The sequence below is a fragment of the Pteropus medius genome, unplaced genomic scaffold (assembly GCF_902729225.1).
Source record: "Pteropus medius unplaced genomic scaffold, Ma_sr-lr_union100, whole genome shotgun sequence".
Lineage (NCBI taxonomy): Eukaryota > Metazoa > Chordata > Mammalia > Chiroptera > Pteropodidae > Pteropus > Pteropus medius.
This window is the reverse complement of record NW_024352787.1, coordinates 29,767,783-29,785,785: the sequence shown is the minus strand read 5'-3', so window position 1 is coordinate 29,785,785 and position 18,003 is coordinate 29,767,783. Positions and strand designations below refer to the sequence as shown.

Here is an 18,003-nt window from a genome sequence, read left to right as displayed (position 1 = left end):
TTAAGTACGCGTTGACCTTGACTCGGACTGTAGGTGCTAGTGCCAGAACCTGAATCTCGACCACGCCCAAAGCCGACGACCCATCTATCACTCTGTGCTCAGCTACGTGAAAGAGCCAGGGAGACGGACCCAGCTGTGCCTCTGCTTCCCGAGGACCGGCTGAGAGAAACGGGAGCAAGACGGGGTCACGAGGATGGAAGTGACCTTCCTAAGGGAAGAGACGGCGGCGTACCAGCCAGGACGCTGCGGATTACCCAGTGTTTCTCCGGCGGTTGTTAAGAGGAAGAGGTGAATATCTGCCTGTGACTTTTAAAAGACAAGGCGGTCCCCACGCCCACTCTGCTGCACTGGGGGAGGGGCTGCAGTACAATTGCAGAATCAGCAGAAGTAGGTTAGATATAAAATTTTTAAAAGATTTTGAAGGAATTGTGGGAAAAGAATCATATTTCGTACCGATGTGGAGAGGAAAAAAATGGACTCGTTTTCCCTAGGTATAAAAATCGATTATTTCCCTGAGACTAAAACTCAAAATGATCAAAAAGAAAATCGTGAATGTCAAAGTGCAAAACAAGCAACCCTGACTCTGGTTTCTTTTGCCCATCTCCCCACCTGCACCCACCCGCCCCCCACACACACACAGCATGCGTGCAAGCCTCACACGCATACATAATGGTAAAGGACTCTTTGACTCAAGCAAATAATTATCACCAGGAAGCTAATTTTCTTTGTTGTTGTTAATTAAAGGCTTGAAGGTCAGAAAGACCAAAAACAAAGGCAACAAAAGTGCTAGGAAGATGAAATGCTCGCCAGAGCTTTTAATGTCAAAAACCCGAATCTGGCGAAACAAGTCAGGGTCTCCGTGAGACAGAAACAAACAAAGCCACGCATTTGTCGGAAAGCGAGCGTCTTCGGTTTCGAAAGCTTCAAAGGGAGATGTGAAGCCCTTTAAAAACTTCTTTGTTCTCCTCTAAGAAAATAATTAGGGCACAATTTATCTTAATTCAGATTTTAAGCCTTGATTAGAGATGTACAATCTTACCTTCAAATAAAATATATAATTTTCTGCAGTGCATGCACTCACTCACTCATTCTTCTTCCTAAATTACAGCAAATTGCTCCAATTTTGGTCCCTGGTAGCCTGTGTTTAGGCCACTCAGAAGCCTGCCTGCCACCCCACCTATGTGCTGCACAGGCACTCAGAGAGAATGTCGCTTGAATGCAGAGGGGCCGATTCGGTCTTCGGTCACGACCGTGTGGCACTGACTGCGTGGCCTCGGGGAGCCTTCTGGAGGGCCGTTCCATGTCATCACAATTGGGCTCCTAGGGATGCTCTTTGTTTTACCCTGCCAAGCTTTCTACCCATTAATCCTTTATTTAATGTGACTTCGAGTCCCTGAAGGTCTGAGAGCCCCTGACTAGCAGCAAGCAGGGTGCAGTTCGTGTGCCGGGAGAGGAGTCACTTTGGAGGTGGCAGACGACCCGGGTGAGACAGTGCCCACGCTCAGCCTGTGACGTTGAATGGAGAGGCAAGGAAGGCAGACTCGATTCCTGGCCCCCTGCCGCGGCTGTGATGCGCGGCAGCTCACAGGACTGTCACAGGAAACCCACGTGAGAGGCACCGTTCTTCCGATGGTGAACGGCCGGTACGTGGCCGCCCTGGATTTGGGCTCAGAACCAGAACCCGGGCTTCAGCACTCGACTGCGCTGAAGGGTGTGCACGTCAGGGAAAACTCAGCAGGGTCAGCGGGCGGCTCAAGCCCGACCCGGCTTTTCTGATAAAACTGTGCGGGTTCCCTCTGTGGTTGGTTTTCTGCGACAGACTTGCATTTTTATTCAAACACTGTTACTTCTTTGACATTGTTATTTATATAGATGGAAGGTTGCAGTCACTTAGAGATAAACGCTTTACAAGCATAATCGTCCAATGGATCCTTTTCAACTTTGTCACAGTAATTAATGTATGTGTGTATTTATTTATTATATGAATAATAATAGGTTTACCTTGTTCAAAATTCCAAAAATACAAAATCTTCTGATAAAATTTCTCTGTCTCTCCCCCTCACCTCAGTGCAGAGTCTTTTGTTTCAATGTCCTTGAAGATACAGTGTGCCTTTTTAATACAGAGCAGTATTTTGTTTTAAATTTGGGGGAAGTTATTTCAGTAACTTCTTCTTGCTTGAGACTACAATATCTCATCTTCTGAAACTTTCATTTTCTCTCGAATCCTAGAATGCCCAAACAGAGTGGCCGCTAGCCGCATATGGCTATTTAAATTTAATTCCATATTAACTAAAGTGAAAGATTTAGTTCTTCTCTTGAACTATCCGCTGCTCGAGTGATCAACAGTTGCATGAGGCCGAAGGGGGTCATCTTGGACAATGTACCTACAGGAAGTCCCCATCACCACTGGGCGGTGGCGCTAATCCATTGAAAAGTTTCTGCATTCACATCTTATTTTTCCTACTCTACTGTGTCTATCCCACGTGTTCACTTGTACATTTTTACAGAGTGAATTATATAGCTGAAAACTTGTAATTTAAATAACGTAATTTTTTTGAGAATAAGAAATAAAATTTCGAGGTAGTTGCAGAGAAAATTCCTTCCTTTGGGGTATGTTCGTCAGCTGTGTCGTCCTGCTTCTACCTTTAGGGTTCTGCTTTTTTCTGGAACAGCCTGCCCCAGGTTGTCTCACAGAAAAGTCGAAGCGACGTTTGTTTTTCCCTGCGGTCCTCAGCTCTTCTTTTGCATGTTCGGTGTTTCATTCTGTATGGCTCTTTCTGTGGTTCTTCCGCTTCCCTACGCCTTTCCCGTCTCCCCGTTTCCTCTTCCTGTCACGGTAGGACTTTCTATCAGTCACATACATCGTCGTGCAAATGAACACGAGCCATTTTTATTCTAAATCTCTCTATGCATCGTGTGCTAGTTCACTTTGTGTGTCAACCTGACCGGATCGTGGGATGCCCGGATGTCTGATTAAACATTATTTCTGGGTGTTTCTGCAGGAGTGTTTCTGGAAGAGATGAGCATCTGCACTGAGCTGAGTAGATGACCCTCCCCCGTGGGGCCGGCACCCCACAATCCCTGGCCCGAACAGAACAGAAGTGGCTGCGGGAGGTTGAATTCTTTCTCTGCCTGACTGCCGAGCTGACACATGCTCTTCGCCCTTGGACCTCAGGCCTTCACACTGGGACAGGAATGTGTCCCATCAGCCCGTCAGCTCTCAGGCCTTCAAGCTATGCCGCCAGCCTCCCTGGGCGTAGGTGGCAGACCATGGGCCTTTATAATTGTGAGAGCCATTTTACATAGCTATACATGTGTCGTATCTCATTTTATGTAGCTATGTATTATATTTCCTAATGCTTCTGTTCTTCTGGAGAACCTGGACTCACTCGTACCCGTGCAAAACGAAGTGGCTCCCATCCCTGAACAAAAGAGGAAGCGGGGAATAAGGTGACTATTTCTCAAAAGGCCAACACACCCGCCCAGCTGTTTCTGCAACTGCAGACACGTCAGTCCTCGGTCATGAAGCAGAGCACGTAACGGGGGGCAGCGTCGTCATACTGTGTAATCTGAGCTTTCGCTCCACAATTGGGAAAAAAGAGAGTCCATTGAGGCGAGCTTTATTTGGCATAATCTTACGAGCCAGCCACGTGGGCCAAGCACCGTGCAGGGGCTAAAAGAGGAAGAAGTAAGTCTCTGAACTCGAAGAGCTCACAGCCCTTCAGGAGAAGCGAACGACTCGCCTGGGGATCTCATCCTTAAGGTTCTCCTTGCATTTGGGATCAGACTCAGGAAAAAGTGTGCAACCATCCGCCCGTGACCTTGACGCTTGATCGCTGGCGATGCAGAAGTACGCGCGGCCTTCTTTCCATCCGCGGTTCACTTGGGGCGCAGACGTTCTGGAAACCTCTGCCGCCTTGCTGTCATCCACCCAGGATGTTCATGAAACGGCGGCTTCTGTTCCCTTTACATGATGTAGTTTATATATCAAACCAGTTATTCGTGTGAGTCTCTCATTTCCTGGAAACCTAGGGGCTGAATTTCAAGGCGTCCCGGGTTTCCTGGAGAGAGCTCGCTCCCGGGGTTCTGGGAAGTCATCAGAGTGTTTAAATCAGTGCAGGTTTTTACAACCCAGACTCTGCGCTTCTCCTGAATGATTAAACGTGTGCTCATTGTATTAATGATAATGGCCCTCATTTATAGAAAACCAGCTATAAATGGTTGTAATTTACTTTATAAATATATTTCCGACTCTCCCGTAATACATATTTTCTAACTTTATTTAATTGATGGAGAAGCTAAGATGGGGGGGACATTTAATAACTCACCGGAGGTGGCACGGTTCGTGTCTAAACCCCCTCCCTGTCTCCAGCCCACACCCTGAGAACCCCCGGACGCTCTGATTCTGCAGGAGAGGCGCTTAGGCCCCTAACCTTTCCTTTCTCTGCTGTCTCTTCAGAAACAGTAGACGCCGGGGGCAGCAAACGAGTCTCTCATTTCTCTTCAATCACCTCGTCCGCGGTCAGAGATTTAGCGGACGGGGAACTGCAGTTAGGTCAGCAGCTCCAGGAGCCGACGCCTCCGCTGCCCTCCGCATGGGGGGCTGCACCGTGCAGAGCGTCGGACCCTCGGTCTGGGAAGCGCTGACACTGTGCCCTCGAGCTCATCCGTCCTCAGAGCCCGAAGGGTCTCTGAGTCGGCAGTTCTTACTGGATAATTTCATCCACAGGCCACGGTCTGTGGAATGGAGACATCTATGCAGAGGACCTGGGACTAGGCCCCGGGCACTCAGAGAGGCTTTGCGACGGCGGCCCGCGGAGCCGGAGCCGCAGGGGTAGCAGGAGCCGCGTGAGCGCGCCCTGGCGTTTATTCTGGCTCCCCTGGTTCACGCCGGCAGAGCCGCGGTGACTCCCGTTCCAAATCCAGCGATGTCCTAGTTGCATTTATTTGTTCGTGTTCATCTGCGTCTTTCTTACACGTGCGCCTTTGTCCCGCTCGGATACACCGTGCTCTGTGGATTCGCTGACACACAGCCTGCTGACGGGGAGCCGCCCTCGCCGGCTCCCCCGGGTCTGACAGAACGTGGGGTGTCAGGTGCTGTACGCACGGCATCGAGCTCTGGAAGGTCGCATAGCACAGCGAGACGCTCGGGGCGTTCGGAGCCCGTAAAGGAAGCTTCCCGGGGCGCAGGGCCGTGTGGGAGCTCTGGGCGCTCCGGGTTCCACGGCCACGTGCAGCTCATCTTCTTTTTTTTCTCGCGCGTGGTCCGAACCCCGTTTCTGTCCTCTGCACCCTGTTTCTGTCCTCTGCACATTACCGTGCGCTGAGCCCACGAAGCTTCCACATGTTGGTCCTCTCTCGCTAAGGATGACTCTGAGAGCTGATTCGTGTGTCAACGTAATAGGTGACGGGGACCCCGGTATTTGGTGAGGCACCACCTCGAGGTGTCCGTGAGGATGTTTCTGAATGACAGTCACGTCTGAATGGGCGGCCCGAGCGAAGCAGATGGCCTTTCCCACGCGCTGGGCCTCGTCCCATCCGTCGGGCGCCTGGACCGACAGACGAGGGGACGGAGAAGGTGTCCTCCTGCCTGTTTCCTAGTGGGACGTCGTCTCCTGCACGCGGACTGGGGCCAGACCGCAGTCCACGCCAACACGCTGGACCCCGCTCGCCTGAGCAAGGAGGTTAACCCGACACAGGGCTTCAGAGACCTTGAACTCGACTCCCAGCACCTCCGGTTACGAGCTGAGCGAGGGGACACTGTGTGCTTGTTTCTCCATCCGAAGAATAGGGACACAGGTAGTGCTCACCTCTTAGAATTAGTATGAACAGGAAGTGGGGTACACGAGTACGGGGCTCAGGATGGCACCTGGCACCCACTGTGCACCATCAGACACCCTGAGACACCGTTAGGAGAAGCCCAGAAGAAAACCGGTCCCCGAGGGCCGTCGCGGCCAAGACTGATAGGACAGGGCTTACAGACATCCGAGAAGAGGAGACCCAACGGGAAAGAACAGCTAAAACTAGAACGAAAGAGCAAAGGCAGCGTCATGGCGACGAAGGGAAGGAAACGTTTCAGGAGGAAGAAACGCTGGCAGTGGTGGCGGACGCCGTGCGGAGCCGGACGCGACGCAGACGGGAAGCGGCGTTTGGAGGGACGACTCCGGGACTGACCGGGCGAGAGGCCACGTGGGGTCCATTTGCGGAGGGTCTGGAGCGGGACGGTCACCAGGAGCAAAAGCAGAAGAGACTCGGGACAGGGCCGTGGCCGACCGCAGGCTAACGGCGGGGCGCGTGGTGTGGCAGGAACGGGAGTCTGTTTTGCCGGTTCCCGAAGCAGCCGTTATGATGAATCGTATCTGATAAGGAATACAAGATGCAGACGTGGGTTTTCCAGGAGTAACACCCAGAGGTATCAGTTCATTTCTCCATATGATTATTAAAAACATGCATTTTTGAGCGCCTACTCTGTGTCAGGCACGCTTCCAGGCACTGGACATGCGTCTGTCAGCAAAAAGCAAAACCAAACCAACCAAACATTGGTGGCGGCTATGCCAGGGGCTGGCTAAACCAAACGAACAAAGCCGCCGACCCCGTAAGCAGACGCGCCTTAGGAAGTTTACCTTCAGCCTGGTAAGTGTTTTCATAGAAGAGGTACCAGGCGCTCCAGCGACTTTTTCCCACCTGGAAAACACAGGTGTGTTTATTCGTCCTCATCCCTCCCAGGGTGGTGTTCATGGTTCTAGAAAAGCAAATTATTTTGTCATAAATGATTAAAGATGACATAAGGTGATGACAAAGCGCTATGTCGTGATGACAACAGCGGCAACTGAGAAAGCAGATCGCACTCAGGCCGCCTTGCTCCCCGCACAGTGCAGTCCGGTGGGGAGCGTTGGATCAGAAACCGGATCTGCCTTTTCAGTACCCGCTCAGCCCTCCAGGCTGGCGAACTTGATTTGAGGGACATTTGTCCTGCGTTGGACCCAGTGTCGGGACCTCTTGCTTCCGCTCCGGGATTCCCTTCGGCGTGGGTCTTGCTGAGAGACAGAGCCCCTCACGGGTCCTGCCCTGAGACCACGGCACAGGGTGTCGCTCAGCTCCACTGGTCACAGTGTCCACATCAGCTGCAGGAGGAGTTTCCAGCACGGATGTGGCGGCCGTGTGTGCAGCGGGTGACTGCCTGAAGCTCATCGGCCGGGCACGTGTGCATCAGAGGTGCGAACTTTGTGTCAGCCCTGTGCCCCGTCCACACGTCCGGGGCGGGGTGTGGTGTGGCACATGATTTCTAACGACATGGCTTTAAGACGGCTGCGTCCGGCCACTTGGCAATCCTGTGATCTACTGACGCCCTTTTAATATGCGTGTTTCTGCTTCCATCAGCCATGGTCAGCTTCTATTGTGAACCCAACCAACCAAACAGCCAAACGACCGAACAAACAAACACCTTAGATGCTGCTCCTGGATGCGGCAGCCTCCCTCAGCCACCTCTTACAAAGTGGGGATCAGCCCACTAACGTCTTTGTTGTTGGAATCAAAAGAAGCCCTTCCGCGGAGGTTTGCCGTGATAGGATGGGAAGGTTTGGGGAGGTTGGTTTAGTTAATTGTTTTGTTTGTTTCCTGGAACGTTGCTGTTTTTTGTTTCGTTTTTGTTTGTTTGTTTCAGGATGCTTGCTGGGCCGCGGGCAGGCTCCGAATCCCGGCTGGCGGGGGGCACTTGACCTAAATGGGGTCCTGGGAGAAGAGGCCTCTTCTCGGCAGCTGCTCCAAGGTGCAGAAACTTCCAGAGACAAACTCCCCATCGGGCTGCTCGTCCAAATCCCACCTCGGCACTCGAAGCTGCGGAGGAATCAGGACGTTTTGTCGTGGGGATCCCGGGGGTGCACGCAGGACAGAGGCCCCGGGCGTGTGCAGGAAAGAGAAGAGAACAGGTCGGGGCGAGACAGGGGACGGAGCCCTCCCTGCGGTCCCCGCCCCCGGGGACGCGTCGCGCACCGACTTTATTTACCGCTCCGTTGGACCGGGTGACCCGCGTGCGCAGGACCTCGGCGATCTGTCCACTGGCTCGACCCCAGCGATGACCCCGCTGTTCGCCAGAGGACCGATGCCCAAGTATCTGGATAAACAAGTGATTGAAACGCGAAACGAGCCGCCTCTCGGGCGAGACTTTCGATCCCCAGGTGGCAGAGAATCATTTAACCGGAAACGTTTTATTTTCGCACGACCTCCAGTGTCAACCCAAAGGGACGTGAGCGGGCGAGCTCCGTGCGGGACACGAGCAGGCGGGAAGAAGCCCAACTTCTTCATACTCAGAACAAACGTGCGGGGTGAAGGAAATGCTGGCAGACTCAGCTCTCCTCCCACCCCGATGGGCGAAGCGGAGGCTGGGGGTGCGGGGGGCCGGGGGATGAAGTGCCAGGGACCCGCTGGGCCCCGGACACGCTTCTCTGCAATCGGAGGCCAGCGCCAGCGCGTTCGACTTTCATTTCTCCCCGATGCCTCGTTGGGAAGTCACGTCCCGCGTTTGCGCTTCTCTGCCTGAAAGCTTTCCCCGGGGGTCTCTGCTGTGCGTCTCTCTCTCCCTGCCCTGCGATCCTGCTTTGTTATTTTACTTCATCTGGGAAGAGGCAGGATTGGGGAGTAGACACGTTCACAGCGCTTAATGCTCGTAATTAAATTAGATCCCTTCTCCCATGTGCTCGGACCGTATCTCAGTGTCCCCATTCTGTGAGCAGGTATATTCCGCCTTCGTCTCGGATGGAGGCCCGTGGTCGCCATCACCTAGCAGAACCAGCCCGGACCCCAAAATGCCTTCTCGACCTGAGTATCTAGGGTCCAGTGACTTCGAGGACTACGCGCAGACATTTGAGTGGCGGGAACAGAACTTGCAAAGGTAGGACATTGTGGGAAATGCACCGCTGCTCGGAAGAGCTGAGAAATCGCTTTGCTCCGTAGGCAAGAGCGGGAGGTGGGGGGGAGGCCGTCGTTTGACGAGGCCCAGAACCAAGAAAACCCAGGGCTGTTTAGCGGCGGCTTGGGATCACATGGCGACGTGTCTTAAACCCAAACTCAAATACGATTTCAGGCAAAACATTTGTTTGTCTAGGAGCATAAGGAGGGATGAGAAAACCGAACATGGCAAAACGAAACAGAATGGTAAGTCTCTAAACCGCTCGGGCGCTGGAGGAGTGAACCGTGCTCAGAGGTCAGGGCCTACCGGCCACGGTCATTCTGGTGGCGGCCGTTGTTCACGGCCGCACCTGACTTCACTTCGCCGCCGTTGGTGGGACGTGGACGTGTGGCCTAACGGCTCCCGTGGGCGTGGGAGGGCACGTGGTAAACCGCAGGAAGCGTCTGCCGCGGTAGGCCGTCTTCCTTGTGTTTTAACAGATGAGAAAACTAAAAATCAGACAAGCTCATAATTCGTCTTTTTATGAAAGATATTTGCGTAATTCTGAAAGACATCAATCGTATTATGGTTTTAGATGAGATTGTTTCACAAAATGGTTTCAATTTTCAATCTGTGCGCATGGCAAGATATTGTTATTTATAGATAGAGAATCGAGCCGGTATGTAGTCTCCCCCTGCTGAACAAGTAGCTAGTCCAAATCGACACTGAGATCTTGTCTAGTTAGTCACTCATTTCTAACATTTCGTGATTTCAAATAAAGCACTATAAATATCACACTGATCTTTCTAATATATATAGAAGCACTTTGGCATGATAATTTTGGACTAATATTTCATTGGCAAAATTATAGAAATCATATACTGTACTTATGTATTTGCCATTCTGTCAAAAGTAAATATAGGTTCAAAATGTATGGAATTAAAAAATATGGAATTTTCAATACTCGGAAAGTGTGTTCCTGTGGGCGTGGCCAGCAGGTAACACCTTGCTTCCTTACTTCCGAAGGCATCACAGTGCAGTGGAATTCTCGTGGGATTTGGGGCTCTAGAGTCAGTGTGGGCTTAAAGCCTCGCTTTTCTTCTATGATATTGGGAAATTTAATTCAGTTTATTTGCTTACGAACTGAAACAACATACTCACCTTATTCTTTAGAATGAGGATTAAACATCATGACCCTGTACGGAGCTGATGAGGACAATAACTCCCCATTATGTGACATTTGTCCTGGAAGGCACTTCTCACGTGCTTCTTTGGACAATGCTCCCAACATCCCTGTGTGCATTATCTGCTTTCCCGCTTAAGGCAATGGAGACTCCAGTGGCTGGATGCCGCGGTCCAGCCACGACAGGATCCAGGGGGCCCCGAAGGTGGGCAAGGCGTCGGCGCGGGAGACAGTCGACTACACAGCTCAGAGGCGGTGTGACACTGTTTCGTTTTATTGTGATTTGAGTACAACTTTTATACTTTTTATTTGGCATTTGATTATACTTTGTTGTTAAGGTAGCAGGGAGTTAAATTTCTGTGGTTAGGCGGAGCAGAAAATCTTATAGAGTATATTATTATTGATGTTCATGATTAACTAGTACATTTTTCTCTCAATCATTAGAACAGAACTACCTGATGGAACAATCTAAACTTTTAATTCTTATGTCTATTACGTAAGATACAGTTTGATTTAAGTAAAGGTGATAGATAGATGTATTCATAACAGCAAGCATTGGCTTGTGGGCAGACATTGTTCTTCTTTCTGCCTGAAGAAATCTTTTAAATGTTATTTGATTTATGCTATATCTAAAGTTCAAGCCGAACCTTTCTCATAGCTGTTCAAAAGTTTCTTTGGTGCAGTAATGAGGAAAATATTTATAAAAATCAGTTTTACAAAGCTGCTTTCATAAGCTAAGTTTCTGTTCCTTTGTTTTTTAAGCACCAAGGAGATCCTGACCTAGCCAGCCTTTCTATGAAACTTAAACTACTATAAGGCACATGAATTCTATCTTTATTCACTATACGTATACTATCTTTATTATAAGCTCCTGTATAAGGCAAAGGAAGATCAGGTAATCTTTTCATACTATTAGCCCCTCTAGGTGGATACTAGAGTTTTCTATTTATCCACTAGGCCACAGAAGGAGGCCCTTCCACAGTAGGCACAGGCTTATGAGTAAATTTCTTATCCTTTACTAATTTTTCTACTAACTGCGTGGGAACAGGAGTATAAACTGGTTCTAGTAATTCAGCTTGTTATAATTTATTCATAATATCTTTAAGAGGCGCGTCAAAAGGAATTTCCCTTAATAATTGTTCAAATAAAGAGTTTACGCATTCTGGACACGTCAGGGTGACTAGAGCTGACTCCATACGCGGGGAATTTACTATGTTTTCCTCAGAGCCAATTTTGAGGAAATCCATTTGTATAGCGTTTACACTTACTAGAATTTGTGCTACCCAAATTCCCCCTCTTAATAGGATCATTTCTAAGAAACCAATTATCCCTAAACACATGCCACGTCCTCGTTCTTGACGATGCATTCCTTGAAGCCTCTGTCCCCATCTCCGGACCTTGTCACGCAGTAGGGTAGAAAGAGGACGCGGCATCTCCCCCTTTTTTATTTTTTAATTTAAATGTTTCAAGTTCTGTGTGTAGACGCTTGATTGACGAAAGAATCACTCTGAAGATGACTAGAAAAATGATAATCATGATTAAAATTATGAAAATAGTAACCCCAATGTGAATCAGCCCTGACCACCAAACAGTTGGATGAATGCTGCTTAAAGAGCGCCATAAACTTTCAGCCAAATTTTCACCAATAGGTAAATTCAATTGTGCATGACTTATTGCTTTTATATTATTTTGTAATGTGTGTAAGTCTGGAGCAAGATTAGTATTATGCCAAACGCCTTGTAAATGAGTTTTTACTTTATCCCATGGTTCTGAAGTATTATTATAGCTATATGGAGTAATACAAATCCATTTAAAACGTGCATGACATTTAGTGGTCATTTGCGTTTTTATATTTTGTACCTGATTTCCCAAATATAGTACTGTATCTTCTAAAGCATTAATTCTAGTTTCTAGTTCTCTATCTATCTTTTCTTGAATTGCTAAAGCAGTGGAAACATTATGAGCAAGATCATTAACATGTGAAGCAGTATGAATTTGTTGCACAAAAGCTGTAGAGGAAACAACTAAAGAAGTCATAATACTAATTAATGCTGTGATCCCTAATATTAATGCTGCAACAAATCTTTTTGGTCTTATGAGTTCATTAAGTTTAACTAATACCTGCAAGCCAGAATCATCATACCATTCTTCAGTTAATGTTACTGGAATCATGACATACGAAGGCTGATACACAATCATGAACACAGTATAATTCTTGGGCAATCCAGAATGTATACAATTAGTTAATAAACAATTTTAACAACTAATATGATATGAATCTGCAGTAACAGAATTATTAATGTCTTTATGTTGTCCTAATAGCAAAGCGTATGGCGTATTAACACATGCTCTCAAAGCTAAAGATTCTGCCTTATTTTCTAAAGGCCTTTTAAAAAGAATCATATTTGTAGCAGCCAAAAGCCTAAACAAATCTAGATATAAAACTGTTTTATTATGTTTAGGTGAAGTACTTTGATATATAGGAGCAACCCAGCCAGGAGTAAACCATCTATGTATACTACTTCCTGTGGAGTCAAATCCTGTAAAATTAGCAGTTTTGGTTTTCAAATAATCTCTGTAATTATAATTAGGTGAAGACACAGAAAAATCATAAATAGTTATGTTAGACTGTACAGGAGAGAATTTTGTAGCTTTATGGTTAAAGCCACCATCAATCCGTTTTGGAAATCCATGTTTACTATTTATAGAATTCCAATATATATCTCTATTAGAAAATTTTGTAGTACATGCCTCTAGGAGGAAAGTAAAAGAATTAGTAAGATTTATATATGTATCATTATATGTATGATATCCTAATGATATAAATTCTAAATTCCATATGTTTCTCTTATATATATTATCTGTAGGTGAATCAGTTAAAAAAGTTCTATAATTAATAGGAAGACAACCTGGTAATGGAACTCCTGTTACTACAAAACACAATGGTGCATCGTCTGCAAATCCTTCAAAATCTATTTTGTCTGATGTTCTGTGAGGTATAAATGAATTAGATATACCTCCCATAAGGTCAGAATTATTAGTGAAAACTTTAATGTTTTGTGATCCCCATGAAGCAAGATGCAATAATGGTGGATCAGGAAAATATGCCCAATAAGAAAAATTTGCATTAGCAAACGGTACCTGACAAGAAAGCAATGCTAGCATAGCTAAAAACAATGCTTCAGGAGTGGGTTGATGTCCTCCAGCAGAAACTAAAGTTTCCGCCTCTGAGGTGAGTTTCTTAATTTGACCCCAGGTGGGAAATAATGCCTTCTTGGTGGAATGAGCTTGTTGAGGAGATGAAAGATTTATCTTAGCCATTTTCGGAGTTAATGAGTCAGGTGTATCTGGCGACCCAGGATCAGGTGTCGAATGGGCCAATGGAGGGAATCTTCTTTTGTGATGCAGGCCGGATGAGCCAATCTGGTATCCATATCGGTGATTCTGCATCCTGTGGAAACACACAAGCATATCCTCTCCCCAATGTTAAAAGTATATCAGGCCCTCTCCATTGACCAGTCAATAAATCTTTCCATTTTACCATTACCTGTGGAGTATGTCTTTGTTCCCAATGTCTCATCATTGGAGTTAGCCCTTGTTCATTAATATTGAGATGATTGATAACGAAAAGAGCATGCTGTAATATATGATGTGGAGTCAAATATTTATTTATTCCTTGTTGGAGCTTGGATCTTTGTAATTTTAATGTTTGATGTGCTCTTTCAACTATAGCTTGCCCTTGAGGATTATAAGGAATTCCTGTATTATGTTTAATATTAAATTTCCCACAAAATTCTTTAAAATTCTTTGAAGTATATACTGGAGCATTATCAGTCTTAATATGTTGCGGCAAGCCCAGATAGGCAAATGACTGAATCATATGTTGTACTACATCTTTATATGCTTCTCCAGTTCTTGCTGATGCAAAAATTACATGAGAAAAAGTATCTATAGTTACATGCACAAAAGAAAGCTTCTCAAATTCTGGTATGTGTGTTACATCCATTTGCCATAATATATTAGGACGAAGTCCTCTAGGATTTACTCCCATAGTAGAGAAGGTAAATGAGTAACACAAGCAGGGCATTGTCTGACAATTTGTCTTGCTTGTTCTCTAGTTAAATGAAACTGCAGTCTTAAAGTTGCCGAATTCTGATGATGCAAAGAATGTGAAGCTGTAGCTTCTTCTATAGCAGTTAAAATAATTTTTGTTAATTGATCTGCCTTTTGATTTCCTTCATATAAATAGCCTGATAGATTAGAATGTCCTCTGATATGACCGATAAAAATGGATATTTTCTTTCCTGAATTAGAATTTGCAACAGTTTAAATTGTTCATAAATTGCTGAAGATGTAGAAATAAGAGCTGTTTCTATAGCTGGAAATAAATTAACAATATAAGCTGAATCTGTATATAAATTGAAGGCATTCTTTACTGATATGATGGAGGAGCTGTTGGAGGAGGCGCAGCAAACACCTCAACCGGGCCAAATGTATTATAATCATCATCTTGATTGTATTTTGCTGCTTCGTCCTCCAACTCCTGTTCACCTCCTGGATCTAAAACTTCATTCTCAGTATCATCGTTTTTCTGTACTGCCATTACAGTTGCCTTAGCCGGCTCAGTATTATTTATACTTGTATAACTTCTAGTTTTCTTAACTACAGAACTAAGTGGGAGGTCTTCTTCCGTTTTCCTTGCTAAGCATACGGCCTCATGAGTAGGATCAAAACTATCTCTCAATAAATTCCATAAAGAAAATGCATCTACAGGAACCCTTTCCAGGCCATATAATGTATAGTAAAGTTTCATTTCTTTTCCTAGCTTCTTCCAAGTTTCTAAGTTTAAAGTCCCTTCCTCAGGAAACCAAGGAGAGCATTCTTGTACAAAATGAAAAAATTCACGTAACTGCTTACTTGATACTTGAATTCCTCTTTTTACTAACATATATTTAACTATATCAATAAATAAACTTCTCTCTTTTGACTCTGTATGTCCCATGATTACTCGCCCTTTTCTACCTAGTCTCCTTTACTAGGGGGTCTGCAGCACCCAGCGGCGAGAGCCTTATCCTTGCCGAAATTATAAATACTTACCTTCAGGTCCCTGTTCGGGCGCCACTTGCCGCGGTCCAGCCACGACAGGATCCAGGGGGCCCCGAAGGTGGGCAAGGCGTCGGCGCGGGAGACAGTCGACTACACAGCTCAGAGGCGGTGTGACACTGTTCCGTTTTATTGTGATTTGGGTACAACTTTTATACTTTTTATTTGGCATTTGATTATACTTTGTTGTTAAGGTAGCAGGGAGTTAAATTTCTGTGGTTAGGCGGAGCAGAAAATCTTATAGAGTATATTATTATTGATGTTCATGATTAACTAGTACATTTTTCTCTCAATCATTAGAACAGAACTACCTGATGGAACAATCTAAACTTTTAATTATTATATCTATTACGTAAGATACAGTTTGATTTAAGTAAAGGTGATAGATAGATGTATTCATAACAGCAAGTATTGGCTTGTGGGCAGACATTGTTCTTCTTTCTGCCTGAAGAAATCTTTTAAATGCTATTTGATTTATGCTATATCTAAAGTTCAAGCTGAACCTTCTCATAGCTGTTCAAAAGTTTTCTTGGTGCAGTGATGAGGAAAATATTTATAAAAATCAGTTTTACAAAGCTGCTTTCATAAGCTAAGTTTCTGTTCCTTTGTTTTTAAGCACCAAGGAGATCCCGATCTAGCCAGCCTTTCTATGAAACTTAAACTACTATAAGGCACATGAATTCTATCTTTATTCACTACATGTATACTATCTTTATTATAAGCTTCTGAATAAGGCAAAGGAAGATCAAGTAATCTTTTCATACTATTAGCCCCCCTAGGTGGATACCAGAGTTTTCTATTTATCCACTAGGCCACAAAAGGAGGCCCTTCTATAGTAGGCACAGGCTTATGAGTAAATTTCTTATCCTTACTAATTTTTCTACTAACTGTGTGGGAACAGGAGTATAAACTGGTTCTAGTATTCAGCTTGTTATAATTTATTCATAATATCTTTAAGAGGCGCGTCAAAAGGAATTTCCCTTAATAATTGTTCAAATAAAGGGTTTACGCATTCTGGACACGTCAGGGTGACTAGAGCTGATTCCATACGTGGGGAATTTACTATGTTTTCCTCAGAGCCAATTTTGAGGAAATCCATTTGTATAGCGTTTACACTTACTAGAATTTGTGCTACCCAAATTCCCCCTCTTAATGGATCATTTCTAAGAAACCAATTATCCCTAAACACATGCCACGTCCTCGTTCTTGACGATGCATTCCTTGAAGCCTCTGTCCCCATCTCCGGACCTTGTCACGCAGTAGGGTAGAAAGAGGACGCGGCAGTACACGTTCTGCCTGATATTGTAAACTATTGCATGCTTTCTGGACTTTGAACCCATTGCAGCTTCCTGTAAGCAGGCAGATCTATTCTGGAATGCCAATTCATTATAGTACTTTTACTGATATATTCTGACTCTTTAATGGGCAGACTTTGGCATGAGGGAAAGTTACCAGAATTAGCTCACTCTAATATTTGGAGGACCTATTCATCCTTCTCGTGACCCAATCAAAGTCATGACAGAAACATGGAACAAACAGCAAGCAAAGTCACTGGGGATCTAGATGATCAGAAGCACTACAACTGGGGAGAGAAATAATCACCCTGCAACAGCAGAAGGTAGGAGGGGGTGAAGACGCGAGGTTGCCTGAGTGGCTGAGTGGGACAGAGGCTATGGCAGTGGCAGCTGGCAGCTGCAGATGCCTCTTACAGGAGCCGTGTCCGCAAGCAGACTTTCGTTGTGATGGACCTGCTCACTCTACCAATGCCTGGTAGTCTATGGGGGGCACCGGAGACTTACTGGGGGACACTGAATTGTCAGAGCGAGGGCTGGAGGCAAGGTTTCTCTGAGGCAGAGGTGCCGGCAGTATCCATTATTCCTTTGTTGAGCCCTCTCCCATCACCAATGAGCAGATGCAGTGCCGCCATAGCTGAGAAATCTTCAAACTGGATAACAGAGGTCCCTCCACCCACAGAATTTCCTGAAACTCCACCTCCCCCAACTCGCAGCTCCACCCAAGCCACATACAGGTGTGTCCTCGCTTAGTCAGGTGCCCCTTGCTGAGCAGGGTCTAGATTCACATTGGTGGCAGCTGGCCTCGGCTTCTGGTGTGGCCTCTTGAGACAACTACAAGCACAGCATCTGTGGATTGCTTGCTGAATCTTAACAGGTGGCCCCAGAGAGACACAGGCTGGGGCTAAAATTGGCCTGCAGCCGAACCCCTCTCGAGACTGTGCTGCTGGACACCTACTACACAAAGCCATGCCAATAAAACTGGGAGACTTAGGAGCTTTGCTTAGGACATAGAAACAGATGCAGAAAGGCAGCCAAAATGGGAAGACAAAGAAACAAACCATATGAGAGAACAGAACAGAGATCCAGGAATAATGGAGTTAAGCAATCTAACTGATGCAGAGCTCAAAACACTGGTTATAAAGATGCTGAATGAACTTAGGGGAAGAGTAGATGGACTCAGTGAGAACTTTAACAAATGATAAAAAACATAAAAATGGAAATGGAAATGATAAAAGGAACCAGTCAGAAATGAAGAACGCATTATCTGAGATGAAGAGTATATTAGAGGGAAACAACAGAGAGGATAAAGAAGAGGATCGGACCACTAACATAGAGGATGGGGAAGCCAAGGACACTCGATCAGAACGGCAAGAAAAAAGAAGCCAAGACTATAATAATCATTTAAGGAGCCTATGGGACACAATTAAATGCAAAAATATCCATGTCATAGAGGTACTTGAAAGAAAACAAGAAGTTGAAGAGCTATTTGAAGAAATAATGATAAAGAACTTCCCTAACTTGGTGAAGGAAATAGA

At 45.9% G+C, this 18,003-nt stretch overlaps 1 long non-coding RNA gene across 1 annotated transcript; it reads left to right on the top strand.

The window, feature by feature from the left end:
• Nucleotides 1-4,161: 4,161 nt before the first annotated feature.
• LOC120591616 (uncharacterized) lies at nucleotides 4,162-14,357 on the top strand. Its single transcript, XR_005649927.1, has 3 exons — nucleotides 4,162-4,174; nucleotides 13,489-13,496; nucleotides 14,101-14,357. It is a non-coding gene; the product is annotated as an uncharacterized LOC120591616 (long non-coding RNA).
• Nucleotides 14,358-18,003: the final 3,646 nt, after the last annotated feature.